The following is a 13,470-nucleotide window of genomic DNA, read 5'->3' as shown; positions in this document are numbered from 1 at the left end:
AAGGATACATAGGGCCTCATTACACGGTAGGCGGTAACCATGGCGCTATTAGCGCCATGGTTGCCGCCAGTATTTTACTGTGTCCGCCTTGGTGGATGGCGGAATTACCGCCCTACTCCAAGGTGAGCGGGGGCGGTAATTCCCCATTCACCAAGGCACTTCCCCATTCCCATTTTCGCCCCCATAGGGCATAATGGGAATGGGGAAGGAGCTAATTACGGTAACGCAAATTGCGGTACGGTAATTAGCACCAAGTTCCCTTTGCGGGTCCCGTCCTTAACGCCTGGAAAAACCAGGCATTAAGGGAGGACCCGCAAAGGGGCCTCGTAGTAAGGCGGTAAGGGTTTACCGGTACCGGTGCCCTTACCGGTACCGGTAAGCCCTTACCGCCTACCGTGTAATGAGGCCCATAGTTTCTCAGATGATATCAAGATCATGGATGCGGTCGAACGGACCGCATCCCAAAGTTTGCATGGACTAAAAGTCCGAAAAATGCTACCACCAAAACTTCGAACCTTTGGTGGTAGCATTATAGGTAAGTATAAAAAAAAGACTGTGGGGGCTGCGGGGGTGTCCCCCGCAAAACCCCGCTCACTATACTGTGTGGTATAGTGCGCGGGGTGTTGCAGGGACACCCCGGAAGCACACCCGCAAAAAAATTTATAAAAATAAATGAGGGCTGCGGGGTTGTCCCCTGCAACATCCTGCTCACAATACTTTACAGTATAGTGAGCGGGGTTTGCGGGGGAAACCCCTGCTGCCCTGTAAAAAAAAAAGCAATGAAAAGGACCCTGCAGCTCCGGTTCCCAATCACGGAATTGAAAGGGAACTGGCGCCGCAAGAAACCAGCGTGAAGAAGAAGGTAAGTAAGGTATGTTTATGTTGGGGGTGTGGGTGGGGATGTGCTGAGGGTGTGGGTGGGGGGGTGTTATGGGTGTGTTGTGGGTGTGTTGTGTGTGTGGGTCTGAGTATGTATGTGTGTTCGCATGAGAAAGGTGCAAACTTTTGGTAGTTCACACCTTTCTCATGCAAACGTTTCGGCCGCGGTAAATTCAGCCGCGGCCGGATCACTTAGATTCATGATCATTGACTTCTTGTCATCACAGGAGTTCATAAAAGTGAGGATGGAGCTGGCTTGACGGCCCTCTCTGAAAGGCTCTGTTTGACCCCCATTTGTTGATGAATCTGGGATATAGGCCCTCATTCCGAGATTGGAGGTAGCCATGCCGCTATTAGCGCCATGGTTGCCTCCAATACCGGGTCCGGGGTCCAGTCTGGTTCAATGGGGACTTACCGGGTCATTCCGACCCTGGAGGACCCGGTAAGTCCCCTTTCAACCAACCATTCCCCATTCCCATTGAGCCCCTACAGGGCTCAATGGGTATGAGGAAGGCGATAATAACAGGCCCGCAAATATTAGGCCCGTTATTAGCGCCCTGGTGCCTTAGCGGGACCCGTAAAGGACGTGTGGTCAGTCCACACGTCCTTTACGGTTCCCGCTAAGGGACCTCGGAATTGGGCGGCAAGGGATTACCGGCACCAGTCTCCTTACCGGTGCCCGGTATCCCTTACCGCCCAACTCAGAATGACCCCCATAGTCTATTTTAACGTCTTGAGGATCTGGTTCCCAAGGGGATGCAGTAATTGAGGAATCACACAATGGATGTTCTTTCAATTTCTTGAAGAAAGATGAATTCCAGGTCTTAGATCCACTGGGGTTCTCCACAGTGGCTGTGGGACGCATGGGGCATGCTACTGATTGAGGGATAGTTTTGAGTGAGTGCTGGCTTTCCCTTAGGTAGGTCTGTTATTTACGAGCATGTGATACCCTGGACAGAGTGATGAAGGAATGCTAGTCCCAAGACTCTCAGCAGGGTTTTGATTCTTTAGTGGTGCACCTTGATGACCTCAGTGTAAGGCTAGCAGGAGTCCATGAGCCACGGCAGAGAATGGTAGAGACTGACTCCTCCAGTCAGGAGCACTGCAGGGGCACAGCCCAGAGAGCAATGGGGCATTGTTCTTTAGATACTCAAGAAATGAATAGTTAGATGTCCAGCCCTTCTTCCTTTCTGTGAGCTATCCCTTTGACCATATTAAATATGCTCATGAAGCTTTTAGCATCCGTGTTTTCTAGAAGCTAGCATTGAGTGATGCAAATGTGTTAAACATTCCCAGTCTGCCCAGGTATTCCCAAAAAGCAGTGGGTTTAAAAAAGGACCCTCTGCTGAACAGGAAGCCAATGCAGGCACTTCACAGCTGTGAGATAGATGAGCCCCTAGGAAGAGAATAAAGAAGCCTTACAGTCGCATTTTGAGTGACCTGAAGATGCTGCATTTGATTAGTTAGAAAGCCCATGAGAAGGGCATTACAATAGTCTAGGTTGGAATTACTAATGCACTGACTACAGTGGAACAATCTCTTTCCGAAATGAGAGGCAGAAGAGGTTTCAGAGGTTTAAAGTGGAAATAAACATGTTTAACAGTTTCACTGACCTGCATGTTTCAATTTAGATTTGGCTGTCAGATGCAACCAAGGTTTTTCACCTTGGAGGAGAAGACAGTCGGGACGTCAACAAGTGCTGCGCAGCGGACACACAACTGCATGCTGGCTAGTTTTTTCTTGGATCCAAATACAATGATCTCAGTTGTGGAGGGGTTTCATTGAAGCTTATTCTCCAACATCCAGACTTTTATATTGCTCGCGCAGGATACAATTTGATCTACTGCTTCCAGGGGCTACTTTAGACGGACGTAGATTTGGGTGTCGTCGGCTTTTGATTGGTAGCACAGATTGAACTGAGAAAAGATACTCAACAATGGGAGAATATAGATATTAAACAGCAGTGGGGACAAAGAGGACACATGGGCACGCCAAACCGGTAGGGGGTCGGAACAGTGTGGGCCCATTTTAACTTGCTGAGTACGGTTTTACAGGAATGAGATGAACCATTTAAAGGATTCCTTAGAAACCCTGGCCACCATGGTGAGTCTCGAGATAAGGATGTGAAAGTCAACAGTATCGAAAGCTGACTATAAATCTAGCATGACGAGCATTCTGATGTCATCCTCGTCAGCAGCCCTCCATATGTTGTCCCAAACAGTGGCAAGTGCTGTTTCAGTACTGTGTCCTGGCCTGAATCCCGGCTGGTACATGACAAGGATCCCATGATCTTCAAGGAAACTCTGAAGTTGTATGGTAACACATTTTCTCCAAAATAGTTGAAGGCCAAAGAAGGCCTGCAATGGATCAGTAATTTGATAGTATCTTGTGATCCAATGTAGCCTTTTAGAGTAGCAGATTAAGGTATGATTTTTTTAAGATCTGTCAGAATTAATCCTAGCACTAGTGAAGCGTTTATAAAATTAGAAATCAACCCACTCAATGCGGACACATGTTGTCTGGCCAGGTATGCTGGGATGGGGTCAAAGTTAAAGTTCATATAGTCCACAGCAAGGGTGGAAGCCTTGTGTGAGGAAAGTGTGATATGAACTGAGCAAAGAATATGTGTCTCAGCATGATCGTGTTCCTCCCCCTGTGCCAGTCCTTGAGTTTTCCAGGTGCATGCCATAACAATAGAGTAGCATTATCTTGCAATAGTTACTCTGTAATAGCAACATGTGAGAAGCACAACCTTCAGTCCCTGGAGAGATGAGCCCAGCTGACCCCACATGATGGAACATGGACCGACAGGGCTGGAACCAATCGCAGCCTGACCAACCCTATGGAGCAGGCCCATTTATAGGGTCCCACCAACCATTTTTGTCTCATTAAAACTTGTTATCCTTGCAAGAAATCTTTTGGTCTATTTTCCCTAGCGGGTTGTATTTTTTCTGGTGTGAGCATGCAGGTGTGTCCCTTTAATAGTGACCCAAATGTGATCCCAGTGCCCCAGTACCTTCGGAGGTGTACAGGCAGCCTCTCCGGAAGGGCCGCGCTCACCTACAGTGACCAGCCCCAAAAATGCATAATTCCTACTGGCCGTACAGGAGCCGGCTTTGCAGAATCCTGTCTGCTCTGTGCAGCGGGGTGTGGCCCAAAGGAGGGTTGCATGGCGGTGTTGTTGGAACTTCGTGAACGTAGGCGTTTGGGTGAAAAAACGCACGTGAGTATAGCCGCGCATGGGATAGCAAGTAGGGGACAGATGTGAACAGTGTAAATACGCAGAGATTGAAATTGGGACTGTGGCATGCCTGTGGCTTATTTTGTGTTTTGTTATTATCAATTTTTTAAGAAGAATAATAAGGAAAAGGAAATGGGAAGATAGGGAACCTCCCCAAGTGAAGGGGGAAGGTGGCACCACAAACATTGTTTAACTTACAAAAAAAAAAGGAAATATGCAGTAGCTCCGTATATTTAGAGAGCTCGGGCATAGTAGTGATTGCTATTTTAGCTTGTTATTTTAGTTTTATTTATGTGTATTTTATTGAGTCGGGAGGAGGCCCAGGAGGGGCGTTGTGTGGTTCATGCCTGTGTGTAGAGAGTGTGGTTTGTGTGAGTAAGAAGACCAAAAGGAGAAGCAGGTGGGTGGGGGAAGAGAAAGAGGTTTTTTTATCTTTTTGCTGACAAGAGTGGGTGGGACAATTGAATCGTGTTTTCGACAATATCTGTACAACTGTGTGGCGCATTAGCACATGTGTACTACTACCAGCAAACATATGGCAGAGGCAACCATGGGGGGTGAAAGGCTCAGAGAGTACATGTGTAAATCACTGCCGTTGTACTGTGACAGGATCAAGAAGTATCTGAGCAAGTGGGTGACCGAGGCTAGGGGAGGTGGGATGCCCTGCTCATGGCCAGAGTAGGGCTCCGTTGACAGGAGTATGCTAGAACACATGTCCATCTTTCTGACAGTGAAGTACCAAGAGAAACAATTACAAAACAGAAGTGAAATATTGAACCTCTGGAAGATGTTTGAGGATACAGACGGGGGCAAAGGGGAGGAAGGGTGTGCAACGATAGCAAAGGCGCAAACCCAAGTGAAGATGGGAAGGCATTGATGGGGCGCAAGGGAGTATATCCTTCAGCAAACTGTCCCGTAGTGGGATAAACAAATGTATGTGTCAACCGGTTCCAATGCATCAACACCAGCAACAGCCCCACCACCCCATCTATCTCCCTACCAGATATTGCAGCACACGCAGATGTTAATCCAAGGGACCTAGAAATAGCACTAGCATTGACATGCACAGAACTAGCCAGCCTGTGGGCAGCATGTGATGCAACTAAGACAGACACACCAGTGCAGCAAGGGGCAGATGAGTGGAAGTCAGGAGACTTTTTATTTGGAATAGACAATGCACCCATACGAACAGTACTTGTAGAACGTGATGGTGACGAGGACAGCCTGGGTTCCGAGAATGTTGGTTCCCAGAGGGGAGACGAAGATGAGTGGAGCACGTTGGATGAGGTTGAGGATGATGAGGATGGGGAGGCAGAGCAAGTGCCTCAACGTACCCCTAGAGTAGAGAGCTTATGGGACAGCAGGTTGAGAGAGAGGTTTGGCCGGATGGCAGTAGCACAGAAAAAGGTAAGTGTGACAAAGGGCAGTAGGAGAATGAAAATCCAAATGCCCCTAATACACAAAGGTACAGGGTGGCCACACTATGTCCCGTGGGCACAGATGGGCAAAAACAAACTAATAAAGCCGCTTCATGCCCTTACGGCGGGGCAGGGAAATAGATATATGCTTTCAAAAAGCAAACAGCAGTGGTACCCCTAGCAATAGGAGATATGAAAAGCCTATTGGTGGCCGCTGGTAGTGATCTGGCTGCTGCTGTGTGGGTGAACCCTGAGGAACGATGCTCATGATGGAGTATCCTTCAACAAGATTAGAGCTAAAGTGTGGGATGTGCTGTAGCGAGCTTTCCTGGACAGTCTAGATTTACAGTCCATTATGCAGTGTACCATAGGTGATGGTGAGGATGCTGTGCAATTCATCCTTAAGGTACAAGAGATGTGGGATTAGTCAATACCCGTTTTCTATTTTATAGTAAAACTAGGCCTGCCCGAAGAGGTGCAAAAGGCACTTAACAAAATTGTGGGGATCGACGCAAATGGATGCCCTGAGATTCAATGTATAGTAGTGCACCGTTGAGAAGGATAAAATGCGGGAGAAGGAAATGCTTCAGAGGCGACAGGCAGAGGAAGTGAAACTGGTCCAAAACAAATTAGCTAAAGTAGCTGTGGTGGCTTGCGGACCAACGCCCACACATATAGAAGAGGCGGGGTACACACCAAACTTTACAAATGCCTGAATAGCAGCAGTGTGGACTGAAGGAGGACAAGGGCAGTGGGGCGAAAACCCGCAGTACTCTGGGCCACAGTGGCAAGCAGGACAGCAGCGAGGCTGACGTGGGTTCAGAGGATCGAGGGGAGGGGGGTTCGGAAGGAATGGGACCTAGAGGAGGAAGAATGGGGCAATGTTGGAACTGTGGGAGGTGGGGGCATTCTCGAGGGAGTGCAGGAGTTGACAAGGCATGGGATATAGTTATGGCCAGCAGAACTATGGTGCACCACCTCAAGGGGCCTACTCCCAGAATTACCTCAATATCATATGAGATACATCAAGCTTACACTCAGTTGAGGCAGCTGCGTCCACAGGAGCAGGAGCTCCTTTCTCCTGGCTGCCGGAGCAGCCCACAGATAACTTCCTGCAGCCCCGTTCACAGAGGTGAGCGGGAGATCCTTAACCCCCGCTACCTACGAGGGTGGCCCCCACTCTTCAATCCTTTGCCATCCGCACTGCTGAGTGCATGATTCCCCTCTGCCTGCACGGCTGAGCACTTTTCTGCCGCTTGATGTGTACGAAGAGTACACAACCAAAAGATGGCCGCCTGATCGCACCCTCGGCCCGGATACTAACGGCAATCTGATTGGCCCACCCCGCCTAGCCTATCCACTACACCGATCCTGGGGCACCGGCAGGCGTGAGCCGGCCCAAAACAAGGCGCACACTAAGGCGCCTGTCCTGTGCCTGAGCCATTGAGGCAGCTGCGTCCACAGGAGCAGGAGCTCCTTTCTCCTGGCTGCCGTAGCAGCCCACAGATAACTTCCTGCAGCCCCGTTCACAGAGGTGAGCGGGAGATCCTTAACCCCCGCTACCTACGAGGGTGGCCCCCACTCTTCAATCCTTTGCCATCCGCACTGCTGAGTGCATGATTCCCCTCTGCCTGCACGGCTGAGCACTTTTCTGCCGCTTGATGTGTACGAAGAGTACACAACCAAAAGATGGCCGCCTGATCGCACCCTCGGCCCGGATACTAACGGCAATCTGATTGGCCCACCCCGCCTAGCCTATCCACTACACCGATCCTGGGGCACCGGCAGGCGTGAGCCGGCCCAAAACAAGGCGCACACTAAGGCGCCTGTCCTGTGCCTGAGCCATTGAGGCAGCTGCGTCCACAGGAGCAGGAGCTCCTTTCTCCTGGCTGCCGGAGCAGCCCACAGATAACTTCCTGCAGCCCCGTTCACAGAGGTGAGCGGGAGATCCTTAACCCCCGCTACCTACGAGGGTGGCCCCCACTCTTCAATCCTTTGCCATCCGCACTGCTGAGTGCATGATTCCCCTCTGCCTGCACGGCTGAGCACTTTTCTGCCGCTTGATGTGTACGAAGAGTACACAACCAAAAGATGGCCGCCTGATCGCACCCTCGGCCCGGATACTAACGGCAATCTGATTGGCCCACCCCGCCTAGCCTATACACTACACCGATCCTGGGGCACCGGCAGGCGTGAGCCGGCCCAAAACAAGGCGCACACTAAGGCGCCTGTCCTGTGCCTGTCCCTTGCCGTACGGGCCGTCGGCCAGAAACGCTGCCCAAAACAACTACTGTACACTAGCCCGTAAGTGTGTCCCCCTGACTTATCTTCGTGCAACTTTCACTGCCTTAACGCCTGCCCGCACTCACACTAACTGTGTTCCTCTGCCAGCCTATAGGGGCCCTGCCAATGTGTTACCATTGTGTTCCTCTGCCAGCCTATAGGGGCCCTGCCAATGTGTTACCATTGTGTTCCTCTGCCAGCCTATAGGGGCCCTGCCAATGTGTTACCATTGTGTTCCTCTGCCAGCCTATAGGGGCCCTGCCAATGTGTTACCATTGTGTTACTCTGCCAGCCTATAGGGGCCCTGCCAATGTGTTACCATTGTGTTCCTCTGCCAGCCTATAGGGGCCCTGCCAATGTGTTACCATTGTGTTCCTCTGCCAGCCTATAGGGGCCCTGCCACTGTGTTGCCAGGCCAGCTTTTTACCGGCCTTGCCACTACAAGCGCTTCCACTAGCCCCTTGATGCCCTGCCAGACCTACAACTGCCTCTGCACTTGCCTCTACCTACCCCTAGTGCCAGCCCTGTACCGCACAACACCACCCAGCTCAGTGCTCTAATGCATCCCCCTGCCACCCACCTCACAGCGCCTACACCCCTCCTCTCCTCTATCTCGCTCATTACTCTGTCTCTTTGGGCCATCTGCAGCTTGCTCCCTGCATACCCAGACCTCCCTCCACCGCCCTCCATCATGCCTCACTCCTCCCCACCCGCATCACCACACACCACTCTCAACCACTGCATTATCAACCCTCCTGAACACCTTCTTAGGCGCTACAGACTAAGAACCCGTACCAAACCCTCACTTGTGCTCCACAGCTCTCCACCATCTACCTTCAGTAGGAACCAAAAGCTCAGCTATCGCACCCACACAACATTTTCACGCTCACACCCTCCAGCCCATGCACATACCCTCCACCCCCATGCGCTCATACATGCACCCCTCCCTCCTTCACTCACAAGTGCTCCCACCACCTCGCTCTCACCGAACACCAGCGCTCAGGACCCACCACCTACCAACCGATTCCTTAAATGCGCCCTCATTAATGCACGCTCCATCCATGCCCATGCCATAGAGATCAATGACCTCATCACCACCCACAAACTAGACATGTTAGCAGTATCCGAAACTTGGCTCCACGAGGCATCCAACCCATCCCTACACCTTGCCCTCCCACAGGACTACACCATCCTCAGGCAGGACCGCAAAACCTCTAAAGGTGGGGGCGTTGCCCTCATCTATAGAAACTCACTTGCCATTAGGCAGTGTAACCAACTCTGGGACAATAACGCTGACCTTCTCCACGCCAAACTAGCTCTCTCCCCTAATTGCACCATCAACCTCTTAGTCACATACAGACCTCCAGGCTCCCCTCCGGACGTCCAAAAGCATCTCCTCCAAATCATTAGCAACAACCTGAAAAGCTCCACCAAAACCATTCTACTTGGTGACCTTAACCTTGGCCTAGATGACCCCAAGGACAAATCTGCCACACACCTGGCCAACGATCTTACCAACATGGGGTTCATCCACAAAATTACCAAACCTACTCACTGCAAAGGCCGGTCCATCGACTGGGTAGCAGATCATAACTGTTCTTCATCCATCACCTCCATCACAGCCCTCCCCTGGACAGATCACCATCTCATCCAATTCTCCATCCCCACCACACCCACTCGTAAAATCCTTACTCATGCACCCCCCGCCAAAGTCAGAAGCTCCAAAAAGCTCACAGCGACCAATCTCGCTCCTCTTCTTGATATCCCTGAACTCAAGCATCCCTTTATCCAAGATCCCACCTCTCTTGCTAACATCTACAACAACGCCCTCACCCAAGCCATTGACTCTATTGCCCCGCTGGAAGACAAAAAAGGAAAAAAATCCATGCACTCCAACTCTTGGTTCTCAGAAGAACTATCTGTCTTGCGCACCATGAAGCGCAAAGCCTTATCCAACTGGCAGTCTACGCCCAACCAATCCTCTCTCAATGAGTTCAAAGAAATCTCACGGACCTACAAAATGGCCATCTTCAAAGCTAAATCTGAATCATACAATCAAAGAATAACCAAATCCAGTTCGAAAACCAGAGAAATATTCTCTATTTTCAAAGAACTCACCACTCCCGAGTCCAGCCCAGACGAAATCATCAAGGATGAAGCTTGGTGCACAGGCATCCAGACAGCCCTCCTAAATAAAGTCAAAACGCTTCAAGACAAAATTGCCTCCCAACGTAAAGCACTCAATACCTCTGCCACGACTCCTTCTCTCCCCCCTCACAACACTCACCCGCAAACACCCCTCTTTGCCTTCAGAGAAGTTACAGAACTAGAAACCTCTGCTCTACTCAAAAACATTAAACCTTCCATTTGCAAGGGAGACATATGCCCTCCCACTATCATCAAAGAGTGCTCAGAAGCCCTCACCCCCATCATCACAGCTTTCATCAATGCCTCCTTCTCCTCAGGAACCGTACCTCATTGCCTGAAAGAAGCTTGGGTTTGCCCACTCTTAAAAAAACCCTCCTTAGATCCCACCTCCCCCAGCAACTATCGCCCCATCACCACCGTCCCCTTCCTCCTTAAAATCCTTGATAAAGCAGCCCACAACCAAATTCAGCAATACATAGAGACCCACTCTATCCTAGGCAGAAGACAATTGGGCTTTCGCAAAGGCCATGGGACAGAAACTGCCCTACTAGATTTAAAAAATCAAATCACCAAAATAATGGACACAGGCAAACCTGCTCTCCTCCTGCTACTCGACCTCTCTGCGGCATTTGACTTAGTGGACCATGACATCCTCACATCTCACCTATTTAATGCAGCCCACTTCTCCCTTAAAGCAACCTCTTGGATCACCTCCTTTCTAGAAGGCCGAGCCATGAAGGTGTACTCTGATCAGGCCAATGCTCCTCCGACTACCATAAATTGTGGAGTCCCACAAGGGTCATGCACCGCACCGACCCTATACAACCTCTTCACTAAACCCCTCTTCGACCTACTGGACTCTCTCGACATAGCTTATACCAACTATGCCGATGACACACAAGTCCTCCTCCCCCTCACTGGAGACTATGCCCAAGACACAGAAGCCCTCCTTACCATTTACTCCACGATACAGGCATGGATGGCGATCAATGGCCTCTGTCTTAACTGAGACAAAACAGAGATCATCATCCTGGCCCCCAGCGAAATCCTCTCCAAGCTCAGCCAAGACTATTCACACATAACCATCGACAACACCAACATACCCGTCTCCACTGCTGTGAAGACCCTAGGAGTATATCTAGACGCTACTCTCTCCATGACAAGACAGGTCAACGCCATCTCCTCCTCCTCCGCACTGACCACCAAACTCATCCTCGCAATAAAACCCTATCTTACCACTCCCAACTGCCTCTCCATTGCTAGAGCCACCATAGGAGCCAGGCTAGACTATTGCAACGCCCTCCTAGCTGGCACTTCAACCAAAAACCTGAATAAACTCCAAACAGTGCAAAACAATGCGCTCCGCGCTGCCCTGCACATCCCCAAATTCGACCATGTGTCGCAGGCCAGAAGAAATGCTTACTGGCTCCCAGTTAAAGAAAGAATTAACTTCAAAGTACTCTCCCTCACACACAAATGTATCAATCATACCGCTCCCTCCTACCTAGCAGAAACCATCACCAGGAAATCCTCCCTTCGTCCTATAAGAACCCCCCATGACAACCAACTCCGAGTCCCCACCATAAGAAGAGCTAAAGCTGGAGGCATTGGCTTCCCACACATAGCACCTAAGCTCTGGAACAACCTCCCTAACTCTCTTAGAGCCGAACCTTCACTGCTTTCCTTTCGGAAATCCCTCAAAACCCTGCTCTTCACATAATCACCTCCTACCCTCCCCTCCGACATGATTGACATATTTTTAAACGCCATGATGTCTGCACTGCTAAGTTTGTAACTAAAACATGTTACTGTAAATCTAATGCCTTGTAAACGTATATTTCTAAAACATATACCGTAACTCAAAATCCTGTAAACTTTAACAACCTTCCTTCTGTAACCAGCCAATTGCTTATATGTAACAGCGCCACGATGCCCACGGGCTGAGCGTGCGCTTTAAAAATATGAATAAATAAATAAATAAATAAGTTATCCCCGCAGATCCCAGGCCCTCCCCCACTGTGACACCCCCAACACGCGATGCAACAATACTCACCTCACAAAACTTCCCAAAGGCAGGGAATGTGAACATCTTTGGCGACACGCCCAATGGCACAGTGGCCCCGTTCCAAGGTGCTACAGTGGTAGAAGGAAGCCATTTCTCATTCCCGGGGACAGACACATATTCTGATTAGTACAGTCCACAGAGAGCACTTGTGTGTCCAGTCCTGTCAATAACCCTTAGCCCAGAAGAGAAACCCTCAGTGGTGCAGAGGTAGGAAACAAACAATACATCTTTAAGGTAGATTCAGGTGCTGAGAAATCATGCATCAGTGAATGTGACTTCCCACTAGCTGGCAAAACCCTTGACAAACATGGATTCTCTGTGGTTATTTTAACGGTTCCATATACAAAAGATTTAGATGTAAATGTGGGAGGAAGGGTAGTATGTGCTCCCCTACTGTACTCTGAGAGCTCTCCTGTCAACTTGCTCAGCAGGGACCTGCTTAGCAAGTTCGAAATGACGATATCATTCACAGACAACAGCATTGTCTGCGCCATGCCAGGAATGTGCTCAATGATATAACCGTGCTTGTGCAAGCTGTGCCAAAGCCTGCTGGAGAGTGCCAACCGATTTCATTTTCCAACCTGTAGTGTCCCTAGAGTTAGTAGCAGGTACCATACTGTCCCTAGATTAGCAAGGGTTGTTGGTATCTGTCAAAGGAATTGTTGTTCTTGGCACAGACAGCCAGGGGTGCCAGTGGCACACCGTATTGTGCACTGATCCCACGTACCCCTCAAGGAATTGACAGATGCATAACATTTTTAAGACAATGATGATGATGGGGAGATAATACTTGAGATATGCATCCCCTGTTTTATCATGGTGCAGTACAGGAGCATACAGAGCCCACTAAAGGCCATTGACGCACCACCTCCCTTCATCCAGTGTGACTTAGAGCATGTGCCAACACAACTATGGAGGACAGCCAACCCACACGATGTAAGGCTACTAAAGTAGGTGACCTCAGTGCGGATCACACTATGAAATCGAGCAGTACTATCTTGAGTGAAACAATACCCACTAGGGAGACAGAGGAAGGGATAAAAGACACAATACAGGCCTTACTGCACCAAGGGATAATAGTGCCTTCTACCTCACCATGCAACACAGCCATATACACTGTCAAATAGGTGACAGGGGGTAACTGGAGAATTATCCACGATCTCCACCCACTTAATGACGCAGTACAAAAATGTCTTCTCATTCCGAACCATGCCTCCATTTTGTGCAGCATCCCCAAAGAAGCAATGCACTTCACAGTAGTCTATTTAAAGAATGCCTTCTGTTCAATACCATTGCACCCAGACTCACAGTACCTCAAAGCATTCACATATGGCAGAAAGCGCTATGAGCACACATGTTTGCCCCAGGGGTATTGTGAGAGTCTGCGCATATTCAACAGGATATTGCACAAAGACTTAGGTAACATTCATGTGCCC

Source organism: Ambystoma mexicanum, chromosome 2q (genome assembly GCF_040938575.1).
Source record: "Ambystoma mexicanum isolate Mex_15411 chromosome 2q, UKY_AmexF1_1, whole genome shotgun sequence".
Lineage (NCBI taxonomy): Eukaryota > Metazoa > Chordata > Amphibia > Caudata > Ambystomatidae > Ambystoma > Ambystoma mexicanum.
The sequence above is the reverse complement of the archived record's forward strand: the minus strand, read 5'-3'. Positions refer to the sequence as shown.